Source organism: Euprymna scolopes, chromosome 2 (genome assembly GCF_053919585.1).
Source record: "Euprymna scolopes isolate OS-2025 chromosome 2, ASM5391958v1, whole genome shotgun sequence".
NCBI lineage: Eukaryota > Metazoa > Mollusca > Cephalopoda > Sepiida > Sepiolidae > Euprymna > Euprymna scolopes.
The window spans coordinates 59789355-59802473 of record NC_136483.1 but is presented as its reverse complement, the minus strand read 5'-3'; the positions used below and the strand labels follow the sequence as shown (position 1 = coordinate 59802473).

General features: G+C 31.5%; 1 pseudogene; it reads right to left on the bottom strand.

The window, feature by feature from the left end:
* Positions 1–11633: 11633 nt before the first annotated feature.
* Positions 11634–11771, bottom strand: LOC145242346 (U2 spliceosomal RNA; annotated as a pseudogene).
* Between the last annotated feature and the right edge of the window lie 1348 nt (positions 11772–13119).

The following is a 13119-nucleotide window of genomic DNA, read 5'->3' as shown; positions in this document are numbered from 1 at the left end:
TCTACCTAGTTCTGCTTAAGTATTGAGCACTGACAAAGTAAATACTGAAAATATATGCATACAATTTTATGTAGATACAAAAAATTATATATATATATATATATATATATAATGAATTTCCTGTGTAGTACTAAGCGGCGTAATTCAACTTGTATTAAAACGTTAAGATCAGGAGTAGATCTCGAAAAATGTTGTTTGTAAATGAAACATTTTTTAACAAGCAGATTTAATTATAAAGGTTGTTGAGAAAAAGTATTTAAACAAATAGAGCAAATCTTCAGACTGTATTATTTATATTATTTATGTAATTGTTCCCATGGAAACATTCAGCAATCAAACCTAATAATGAGTTCTACCTCCACTGCTTTTGATGAATACAAAAATTCTTTGGGGCATGCTAGAAATAAGGATTTCTATTAAGGTGGAGGAGACTCCTACTACCAGTTTCTGAAGATGACCTCATGAAGTTCATTTTTTTATTGAATATCGTTTGCTATTTCGATAAACCTCTCTTGTCATCCATCCCCAAACATTTTCAATTGGGTTCAAGTTCGGTGAGCATGCAAGATATCCCAATAGATGGACTCAATTTTTTTGTAGAAAGCTTAAGGTCCATCTTCCAGTGTAGATTTCAGCATTATCCTGTTGGAATAACCATACATCCCCACACAAATGATGACCCTCCATCATCAAAGATAGCATGGTAACATAACCAGCTGCTGTCTGACGACCATGCACCACCTGGAGCTCGCTCGTCCCTCTGTTAGCAAAGGCACCCCCATACCATTACGGACTGTCCACCACTATGATGTGTGGAAAAAAATTTAAGGGGCATGTTTTTGTCATGCCAATATCGCTGGAAGCCATCAGGACCATCTAAATTGAAATTCTTCTCATCAGAAAACAGGACTTTCTTCCACTTCTCAACGTCTCAGGTTTGGTATTCACGACCAAATCTTAAGCGGCCTACTTTGTGACGTGGGAGCAATCGAGGAATTTGCTTCCGCTTTTTATTTACCATGACTCTTTGCTGTAAGTGCCGTCTGATGGTTATTTGATTGTAACCGCCTTAATTTGACTAAAAGAAAGGTCTCTGTCACCCATAACAACCCGTATGATTCTCCTACTCGATGCAGGAGAAATTTAAGCGAGGCCTACCAAAGGATTTTGCTTTTCCATAATTCTCAGTGTTCTGTAGATAGTTGTAAATTAGTTTTACTGTGATCTACATTAGCTGCTATCGCTCGCTGTGACAAACCTTGCTTATGGAATCCTAGAATTCGATAGCGCTCAACTTCGGTTAGTTTTCTTGCTTTAGACATGGTAACACCTTTACACAGTGATTGCTAATCTCTAACTGAACTAAAAACATTAGAATTACCATAAATCAAAACATTTATGCCCTTGGTCTTTTTATCATGTGTAAAAAACCTAATTTAATAAAAATGCAAATTTCTAAATAAAATATTTGGAATGTACCTTTTTTGTTTCCATAAACTTTTAGATTGTAGTATTAGTAACCTTAAGTCGGAAGAGTTTAAAATCTATCCTTAACAAAAATGTTTCTTTTTAAAGATTTTTAAGTGATCTCAAATTTTTGATCAGCATTGTGTGTGTGTGTATATATATATATATATATATATATATATATATATATACGCGTTTCGTCCTGGCTACGACTTGTGGCTACAAAGAGAAAATTTGTAAAACGAGTATTCGGCGATTGGCGTCTGGTGCTCTACTGACTAAGGTAAATGAAATTGCTAGTGACAGGGGAAAAATATTCTGTATATAAATGAAACCATTCATTTATTCATGTTTAATTTTTTTTTTCGGATAATGATAGCTCAAATTACTTATTTTTATAAAGGACGATTGGATTATGGTTAAGTAGAAAGTACCATCCCTCATGCGAGTACTCTACCCACAAGATACAACGTTAATAGTGATAGACACACAAGTATTTACTCATTTTCAGAAAGTTTTATCTTTATTGGTCATAAGATTGCATACAATTGTTTCAACCTCCGTTTCTTGCATATAAAATATAATTGTCCATGCGGTTATAATTTGCATAACTTGCTTTTTATTTACGCGTCATATAGACCAAGTTATGCAAATTACAATTTGATGAACAGTTATATATGCAAGAAATGGGGGCTGAAACAACTGTATGCAATTTTTCGACCAATAAAAGAAAAACTTTCTGGAAATGAGTAAATACGTGTATATATATCCCTAATAACGTTGTATATTGAATGAAAATATTTATAGCTCTAGTATTGCACTATTTAGTAAAAACTTTATTTATATGTAATCAGTTCCCCATGTAATTAAATTATATATATATATATATATATATATATATATATATATATATATCCACATACACTACGGTTTCGCTGTTTTACAGCTCATCAGTTCGGCAAGACAGGCAACTGTCTAAAGCCAGGATCGAAACCCGACCGTCCAAATGACAATCAAGGCTTCTCACCACTTCGCTATACGGCTGCTGCTGTGTGGGTAATGAATTAACGATGTTTTGACATCGTTCACATGCCTCCGCTCGATTTGTTTACACAAACAGCGTCGCTTAATACGCTAATGGCATTTTTATATCACTTCCCAATATGCTAAACCCAAGATGGGGAGTATTATAGTCATCCACATACAGTACTGTTTCGCTGTTTCACAGCCCATCAGTGCCTCTAGATAGGCAACTGCCTCAAGCAAGAATAGAAACCCGACCGCTTCAATGACAGTCAAGTATTCTCACCATATATATATATATATATATATATATATATATATATAAAAGATTGAGAAGACAATTCTTGCGGAATTTTTAATTTTGAGTTTAATTTATGTATTTTCAACTAAGTTTTCGTGATAATACCTTTAATTTATATATCATTTTAGCAGCGTTTTCTATCTAATCGTTTAAATTCCAATCGTTTTAAACCGATTGTTTTTTTTTCAGAAAGTTAAATACAAAATGGAAAAACACACATTCGAACACTTTTGTTATTTCAATTCTAGCTAGGTCGAAAAGCTGCTGAAACAGTTCGCGACATCAACGAGGCAGTTGAGCCAGAAACCACTACTGAACGCACAGCACAATGGTGGTTTTAGAAATTTCGTGGTGATAGGAGGCTTGAAGATGATGAGCATAGTGGTCAGCCATAGGATGTGAACAACGATCAATTAAGATCTTTAATGGAAGCCAATTCATCCACAACTGTTCAAGAACTTGCTTCTGAATTAGATGTAACGTGTACGACGATTTCCAACCATTTTAGAGATATTGGAGGATTAAAAAAAGCACTTAAGAAATGGATGCCTAGCGAATTGAACGACAAAAAGAACCACCGTCATGAAGTGTCATCTTCCCTTCTTTTATGCAATAAGTGCGACCCGTTTTTCGGCCGGATTGTGACTTGCGATGAAAATTGGATTTTTACAACTACTGGCGACGCTTAGCTCAGTGGTTATACGCCGGCAAAGCTTAACGACATTTCCCGGTTTCATCCAATAGTTTTTTTTTGTTTTTTTTTTGCATGCAAAACCAATATGCATGAAGTGCTGTCAGCAAATGGGTGAAATACATCAGAAACTTCGACAACAACATCCAGCATTAGCCAAGGTATAATGCTCCTCCACGACAATGCCCGACCGCATGTTGCTAAACCGATCTTGCAGAAGTTGAGTGAATTGGACTACAAAACTCTGCCTCACCCACCATACTCTCCGACCCTTTCAACTACCGACTACCACTTTTTCAACCATCTCGACAGCTTTTTTTTCGTCAGAAATGCTTTAAAAAATCTAAATAATATCAACAACGTATTCACCTTCTTCCTCGCCATCAGAACGCAAGGTTTTTATGTGAGTGGCATAAATAGTTATTTTTCGTTGCCAAAAGTGTGTTGATTCTGTATGTGCGTATTTTGATTTTTAAAAATATACGTTGGAGTCGAGATATGTTCATCTGAATTTCAAAGTTTTAAACCGGTAAGAACTTCCTTGTCAACCTGATATATAATTTCATTTAGTCGCATAAAATAATATAAGAAGATGTAATTTTATGCGTAAATTTTCAGGATTTACTTCGACAGGGCTCAATACATAAGTAGAGCTCGGTAGTCAATTATAAAAATATATATATGGTAATTAAGCTACACGGAATATTCCGCGTTTCATCCTCGTGAGAATTCTTCAGGCTTAATTGAGGAATTCTTACGACGATGAAACGCGGAATATTATGTGTAGCTTAATTGCCATATATATTTTCATAATTTACTAATATATTATTTGTGTGTATATTTATGCATTATTATTTCTGAGTAATTTCTTCATATTTCTTAACGCATAATAAAAAAAAAATATTTTAGCACTTTCTACTGTAAACTTTGGTTGATTGTTTTTAAACTAAAGGTATTCCTGTGATGTGTCGTACTACATTTACTGAGAAAGGTGTTTCTTTTCTATACTAAGCTATAGCGTTGGGACAGTATCCTTCACATCTTGTTCGGAATAAGTTTTCACTTTATCTAGTGGAAGGGATCTTCATGCACTCAAAACATGTTTCCTGGCAAGAGTATGAATAATTTTAAGTCAGTAAAACATTTTTGCAGTAATTGTTTGGCAAACCTATGAAACATCTGTTATCCATAAAATAATATTTTCATAAATATAAGATATTTAATTCTTTAACAGATTTTCCTTTAATAATATTTTCTTTCGCCTACTTACTTAATTATAATAACTTACTGCTGATATAATTATGTAATCTTAGCAATTAAAAACATATTCAATTATACAGTAAACAGAAAAAAGAAATATATACACCTTACTTTTCGGTCATAGGAACTATAATATATGTATGTATTAATAAGAGAAATATTAGTGACTATAAATAAAGGGTATACATTAATCTATCATGGTTGGTTACATCTGTTTCAAAGCAATGTTTATTTTAGGTCATACATTAATCTAAGATTGTAAGTGCTGGATTTCGCTGAAATAAATTTCTCTATTTTAACATCACAAATCTCATAAATACAATACAAAAATATATATTCTTTGTATATGTCCTAAAAGTTAAATTTTATTTTTAAAATGAGAAGTAAAATAAACGAAAACTGTAATTATCTTCGCTATGACATTTGCTGCCCATTCTCTCAAACTGTGGATGAAATAGTATGAATACGAGTGGCGATATGTATTATTGTTTATGAGTGTTTCATTTACTGTATGTATATTATTTTTGAAAGTTAATAAACAGTGTAAGAGTTTGACATGTTTGAAAGTGAATAGGCGCTGTTTCAAGTAAGAACGGCGGTAAGGTCAAACAACATATACTGAGAGAAGGTGAGAGGAACAAACAGAAAAATAGCAAAAATAGCTGATGATTTGTTAAGTAAATTGCAAACTAAAGCCAATTAGAAATATTTTCTGTTTTAAGCAAAACTCAATGTAAAAATCGATTTACATGTATCTATTTATATAGAGGAGAGAGCCTTACAAAAATAAATATTGATTAACTCGGTTTAGTATAATAACTAATACACATGAAAAATAGAATTTGCAGATGAACATTAAATAACATGTGGTGGAAATGGGGAGCAATAAAATCAACGATCTTTATTAGTTTTAGGCTGAAGTGGACACTGATTGATGATAAAAATAATCATAAAATGTAAATCTATAAATTAAACGACTTGTTTACTTGTAATTAACTTTTATAATCAACTAGTCTATCTATTAGCCCTTAAAGGGTAAAATGAAAAATGTGCAAAATGCAAAATGATTTGGAGATTATATTGTCTTTTATTGTAATGAGTGAAAAAATAAAACTCATGACGCCCCCAGAGCACTATTGCAATCACTAATTAAATTTAGGATACCCTACTAAAAGAACTACTAAAACCAAGTTTCTACCTCAACTCCTCTTGAAGAGAAAATATCTTTTAAGTAAAGCCAGAAAAAAAGAAATTGTCAGAATCCGCAGTAGCGCTTCTAAAAGCAGTAAATACGGTTATAAATATGATTATAGTTATATATTGTATGTTTATATTTCAATCAGTTTTGTTTTTACTCGACGCGGATAAATTAAATTTATTTGTAAAAAAAAAACACGTTAAAATAAGTTAAAACAAAAAATATTGTTGAGCTTGTGTATGCTTTGAATAGCAGCAGTGGATTTTGGTATCGGACTTGACAGGGCGCTTATAAAATAGGTAAGCAGACGAATCTTTTGAAACCGGATGGACGGTTTAAAAGCCCAAGCAAGCTGATCTGAGTTGTATAATTATATAGATAGATGTATATTAGAAAATTATAATATTGTGTTTCTTTAATGGATAAAATTGCGGTTAATCTCAGCTTATGCAAATAAACATTTTCCTTATCAAAGCAAATTGTTTTTTTTTCTTTTTTCATTCTTGTTATCCGATGTTAAATGAACTTGTTGGCGTAAGAAGCCAATTTAACATAAGACAATTTAACATAAGACAATTCGGAAGAAAACGACAAAAATAATTTGGAAAAAGAAAAGATTAAAATGAATTTTAACACATTATGATTTTCTAAAACTGTGAAAATAATCTCACGATACAATATTTTTAAAATGTCTGTATTTATTTATTTTATAGATATTACATAAAAAGAATGTTATTGTCTTTCATATTTATTTCATTTTAAGCAATCCTCTGAAAATGAGATTTAGTTTCATTAATTTGAACTCTTGTTCTTTTTAGAGTCATAACACTGAACTTTCTATCATATTTCAAATTGTCTGAAATATTTCTTGTCAAACTCGTCATAAATAAAACGCAAAAGAAAAGAAATAAGCTTTTATTTTTCAATGTATGGGAGACTATATTTGTAAAATGTGAACAATATACAAGGTTAAAAATATAAAGTTTAAATTAGATTTTACTTTTTGTTTAATTAATCGAAACACTTACCTAAAAATACTTGTTTGTTTTAAAAATAAAATTAGTAATTGGCGTAAGATAATTCAAGTTTATTTACTTTGTCAGCATAGGGAGATGTGACAAAGGATCGGACCTTCACATATGCCCCCAAAACGACATCATTATTTTATTTTTTTTCTTACATTGCGTCTTCGATGATCGGGAGATCTTATTTATTAAAAAGGAGGATAGGTGATAACACACTACGAATATTAAACTAGCGTATTTATATACTAATAATTGGATGTCTGTAGTATAGTATCATCTTCTATCCTTCATTTTCATAAATACGATTCGCCAATCGATTAATCTATAATCTAGAAACTGTGACACACGTGTGTATTTAAGCACGTCAAAGGTACTATGGAATTAATATATAGATTTTTAAAAGCTTATTTTTATTTCTTTCATTGACTAATTCGTTTGTTCGGAACCGATCTTATATTTATTTACGTTTTTAATTATTTTTTATTTTAAAAATGTATTCTTTGTAAACAAGGTTTTTAAAGAAACATAACCTCTTCTTTCATCTTTTTTTTCTCCATTGTTCGAGGGAGATTGCCAGAGATTAATCTCTTATTTATAAATAATGAAAATACAATCGTAAAGTAAAAAGTCCTTGATTAACTCATACTTATTAAACTAATAGAATAAATCTGCTAGTATAATTAGATGAATCGATAGATGCACGTCGACAAAATATAGAAAAATTAACTAAAAGTTTGGGATGTATTTAAAGTGTTGCCTGTTCTGTCTTCTGACAATTAATGAGAGATCTTTCTAGACGGAGAACGCCTTTTTACTTTCGTCCTAATCTGGAGTGTTTCTTTTAGGGGAGTTGAATGTTCTCCACATGAAAAACCGATATTGTGTCTTTATCCTCTTCCGTATATAAGTAAATGATTGCTAGAAAAAAAAACTATATAGATACACCTTTTAATTGTTTTATCTATATATCTTTGATATCTTCAACGTGTGTTCGTGTGTCTGCTCCGTGCCAAAGTGAAGAATCTGAAATTTGATTCTGCATCGTCCGCTTACATTAAATCTCCGATGCATCGATGACCAATAGATATCGAGTTCGGCCTCTCTTACGTGTTTACACCTTTAATTCTGTTTGGAATCGTTCAAATTGAATTCTTTGTTCAGTTAATCATGATTTAACGACTACTAAGCCACACACACACACACACACATTTTTGTTTTAATTTTCGTTTCACTTTGTTTTTGCTGGGGATGAGGCATTTTACCGGATGCCAAACATTCTTCCATTAGGTTAGTTGCTCCAACCGAAAAATCTTTTAAAGATTCTAACCGTCCCTTTAAGTGCTATTGTTTGTATTACTCTTTCACTTGGTTCATCAGGTATATTCGCCAGATAGGTTTTGAAATTCTTTTTTATTAGTCTGGTTACTCCTATAATGACTGGTATGAGTGATACCTTAAGATTCCACTTTTTTTTCGTACATAAGTCGTGTGTGTGTGTGTGTGTGTGTGAGAGAGAGAGAGTTAAAATAGGATGAGAGATCCACTGTTTCGCTGTGTCACAGCTTTTCAAGGTGACTGGACAATAACTGATTATCAACGTTTTTAACCATAAGTAAAAAGATCTGTATTATTAAATTGGCCACTACCGAAGACAGATCCGCCTCTTTTTACGATTGGTTTTGTATTATCGCCAATGTTATCTAGTGATTTTATTCCATATTCTCAACTAAAGTACGGACTAATATATATATATATATATATATATATATATATATATATATATATTAATCTAACAGTTTATATTCGTCTAATAGGTATTACTAGACGCTAATTGCCGGTAATCTGGAGGTTGATCCCAGTCAATGGAACAAGATAGGTTTTTACGTGGGTATGAATCCTCGATTTGCAGTAATGATCATTTTCTAAACTGATAAGTACGAAGGTTCGAAACGCGTGTTTGTAGGTTAAAAAAAATAATTATTAATATTCATTTTAAGATATTATCGTTTTATATATATATATATATATATATATATATATATATATATATATATATATATATATATAGTAAAGTTCTTTAGATATTTCTTATGGTAGTTCAACCGATAACAACGAGCGCTATGATTGGGTTTCGGTTCTAGCTGATGGCATCCAAGTCGTATATATTTTTAAACTATGAAATGACTACTGTATATTAGGCACACTATAATAATCAATATAGAATTGTTTTTTTATAATAATAAATACGAAATCTGTATCATTTATAGTATATTTAAGCATATTTTACGACAGGGCAAAGCCGGGCGTTCTGCTATTACAGATTCTCTTAATAGTTGGAAAGCACGTGACAAGATGAGTTACCATTAAACGAAATCACTTTTAATAAATGCAATAGAGAAAAAAATCACAAAATAGGAACAATTAATAAAAAAGGATCATACATAAAAGCGCGCAAAATTATAAAGGAAATCACATGACTACAGTTATGGACTTACAATAGTTTTATATATATGTGGAATTGAATGTATATTTGGTCATAATGCGCTTGTCGGATTTATACATTATAGGAATCTTTTATTATTTTATTATTGTGCTTGTCCCTTCAAAAATGGACACGGTCATCACGCTACTAATACTCATACACTAAAAGGGGACATAACTCATAAAAACCCGACAGCAATGGTAGTATTAACTCAGATTGCCTTGTATAGGTAGACAGGAAACACACAACTGATTGTTTTTCCGAAATTAATTTCATTGAAAACATTTGATCTCAGAAAAAAATATAGAAGAGAACTGTAAAAACAAACTTCATAAATTCAAGAGATAATTTTTATATTCAATGAACTATTTTGCCTTTATAATAAAACGCTGAGACAATTTCATTTTGTACGTCACCTGATTGCCAAGAAAAAAAAGTAAATTTTATCTACTGTTACTGAGTCGAACAGGAAACGGGAACTAAAGTACACCTTCTTAGTCTTTAATCGGGGATCAAAGTGTAGTATGCATTATGCCTAAACATAGCACAATATTTTGCGTTATGCGTGAGCGACAGTTTGGTTGTTTTACAACATATCAACCTTTTTTCGTGTCATTCAATCATTTATGCAAAAGTGTCTGTTTTAAATGTTTTATATCTTTGAATATTTATTAATGATGTTCGGTTTGATTGTTTTGATTTACGGCATATCAACCCTTTTCAAGTTATTTATTGTGGAATCCAATCATTATGTTAAGTTTTCATTCTTAAAATTCTAATTTTAAATATTTGTTTTTTTGGTGTTTTGCTTTGTTGTTTGATACAAAATATTGTTTTTGTTTTGTCTTACAAAATATGATTGGTATTTTCAAAAGAAAAGGAAGAAAACAATAGCATTAATAGTTGGTGCATTTTAAGTAGCTGTTATCGTTAGACATCATGGTCTGAAACCCGTTAGTGACGAATGTCTATAAAATGGAAATAAGTAATAAAATGCAACTAATGATTTGGAGACAGCCACGGATATATTTCGAAACTACATTAATCGGATGACTTAGACAATATGGTTTAATTAGGAAATAGGTTGGTATAATAATATTATGGGAACTGCATTCGCGCCGTATATCCATAGAGTGGGAATATTCTTAAGTATGGCAGCAATATAGAATAGATGACATATAAAACCATAGAAAATTTACGGGCTTCTCTAATACGTTTATATTCTTTTTCTATAAGGGTTAAGGATTGAAACTAATATTGTAAATAGAAAAAAAAATGAATGCAGTAAAATATCCAATCAAAAACCTCCATATAAACAGAACTCGGTTATTAAAAAATATATTGGTATGAACATTTATGATAAACCTCAGCAAAGAAAGTATGTAGGTAGCCGTTGGGTCCACAGTTTGAGTTTAATAGGGGTTAGTCATCGAAATATCACATTTACTCTAGAAGTTTACACCGAAAACTACTGAGCTGATCTGTCGTAATATTGTTATGAACCTTTGCAATGATGAGCTTCGCCGAACCAAGTATTATGATATCCGTTCAATTTAGTTTGGGAGTAAGACAGATTAGTCGGCAAAATACTTTAGAATTTATCCTAGATGTTTGGCATGAAGCACTCCTTCTAAATCAAGGGATCAACATTTTTGCCCGTCTAGTCTACATATTAATATGCGAAGTCAATTTTTGTTATAACATTTCTTCTTGCGATTTCTTTTCAAATAAAGTAAATAAATCTTAAATGTATGTACTGCACCAATTTCAATCCTTTAACGTTTCATTACTGTAAAAAGTAATTGTCGACTAAAAAAATATTTTAAATAAAACGAACATCGCTCGTAAATCGACAACAACGACATAATTCTTTTATAGCGTTTTATTAAGCTTTAGAATAAAAACAAGGCCAATAGCCATTAGTCGCGGGCTCTCGTGTAATGAATGAATGCGTGAATGTAGGATTTACATGAAATTCTTTAAGATGAACTAAAATGACCGAAAAATGGGCTGAAATAACTTAAATAAATAAAAAGTAAATGACTTAGAATGACTTTAATGAATTAAGCATGAATGGGATGACCTTAAGAATGACTCGAATGCTTAAGAAATAACTGGAATCCTCCAAAAACAACTTGAATGATCTGGAGAACGACTTGAATGGCTTTGAGACTGACTGGTTGTAAAGTGGGTGATCAGTTTACGTTAAATTAATACAGAAAAGTGATCTACCACTTTATATCACAAAGTTCCAAACATAAGTACAGCATGTAGTAAGAACAGATACTACACTTTGATCTTGGCCAAAAGGCCAAGAAAAGGGTATTTATTTGCTCCCCCACCGAGCAAATTAGGCACAAGGCGATTTTTAATGTGAGGAGTGAAGAAGAAATGGGGACCAACTCCCCGGGGAGTAGGGGAGCTGGACAGTGACAATTGGTATGAAGGGTTTCCCCCTACATTGACCAAGGTCTTATATCTGAGGTCGCCCCCACATATGGTCTTTGCTTGCAGTGTCGCCGGAACAAATACTACACTAAAAAAGCTAAGAACAGCATCTATTAACAACAGGCCTTTGATCTTAACCAAAAAGGCCAAGCATAAAAGTTTTACGGACAGACCGACGGAGTGACTTATATAGTCGCTTGCACGCGACTTAAAAAAAGTCATTGTCAACTGTTGCTTTACGTATTCTTTAAATAAATACAACGAGCCTGTCTCAGTTCCATCTGTTTGTTTAAAGGTGTAATTTTAAAAATAAATATCCTTCCTTGTAAGAGGCCGATCTCATTGAAAAACAAAAACGAGCGATAAATAACAGCACACGTAAAAGCAAAATGGCACATGTATTATATATAAATTAACGAGCGGACGACGTGGAAATTTTACATTGCGTTCTAAACTCTGTATATAATAATATTTCATTTAACATATCTGCTATTGCGAATGTTATAATAAAATTACTCTTTCTTCTTACGTAATATTTTTTTCATTTTAAAGTAAATATTCTTTAACTATATTAAATGTATATGTTTCTCTTTTATTTATTTAAAATTGTAGCAACTTAAATATTTGAAACAATAAAATTCATTATTAAAATATTTGTCTGAATATACTTCAAATCAATAAAATGATATCACTTTTGGAAATGAATTTATTAAGTTGTTCTGTTTCAGTCGATGCAATATGTTCTGAAACAATTTTATTTTAAGATGGATAAATTTTTCTTTGTTCACCTTGTAAACAAGTAATCACCAATAACTTTCTTCACTGTCCTGGCAATCTCATTTTTTAATGTCTGCGAAAAGTGATGGCGTACGTACGAACAACAAATGGTGTATGATTATATTGCATAATTAAATTTTAAGAATCAATATCAAATGTAAATAATATTTACATGGTATTGAAAGCAGATTTAGGATGCGTAATTTCATGCACTTGTCAGAAAGAATATAAATACAACGTAAAGACGTGCTAAATTAATAGGTTATCATCGGTACTAGATGTCATTTTTGTGGATCCAATACATAAAAAAACACGTAACTATCATAGTTCGCATACATAAAATGTCATATTGTTTAATTAATTGGAATTCATTATTGAGAATAGTAATTTTTATATTTATTCATTTCTTTATTACGGACTATTATCAGCATTTTTAACTTGTTGTTT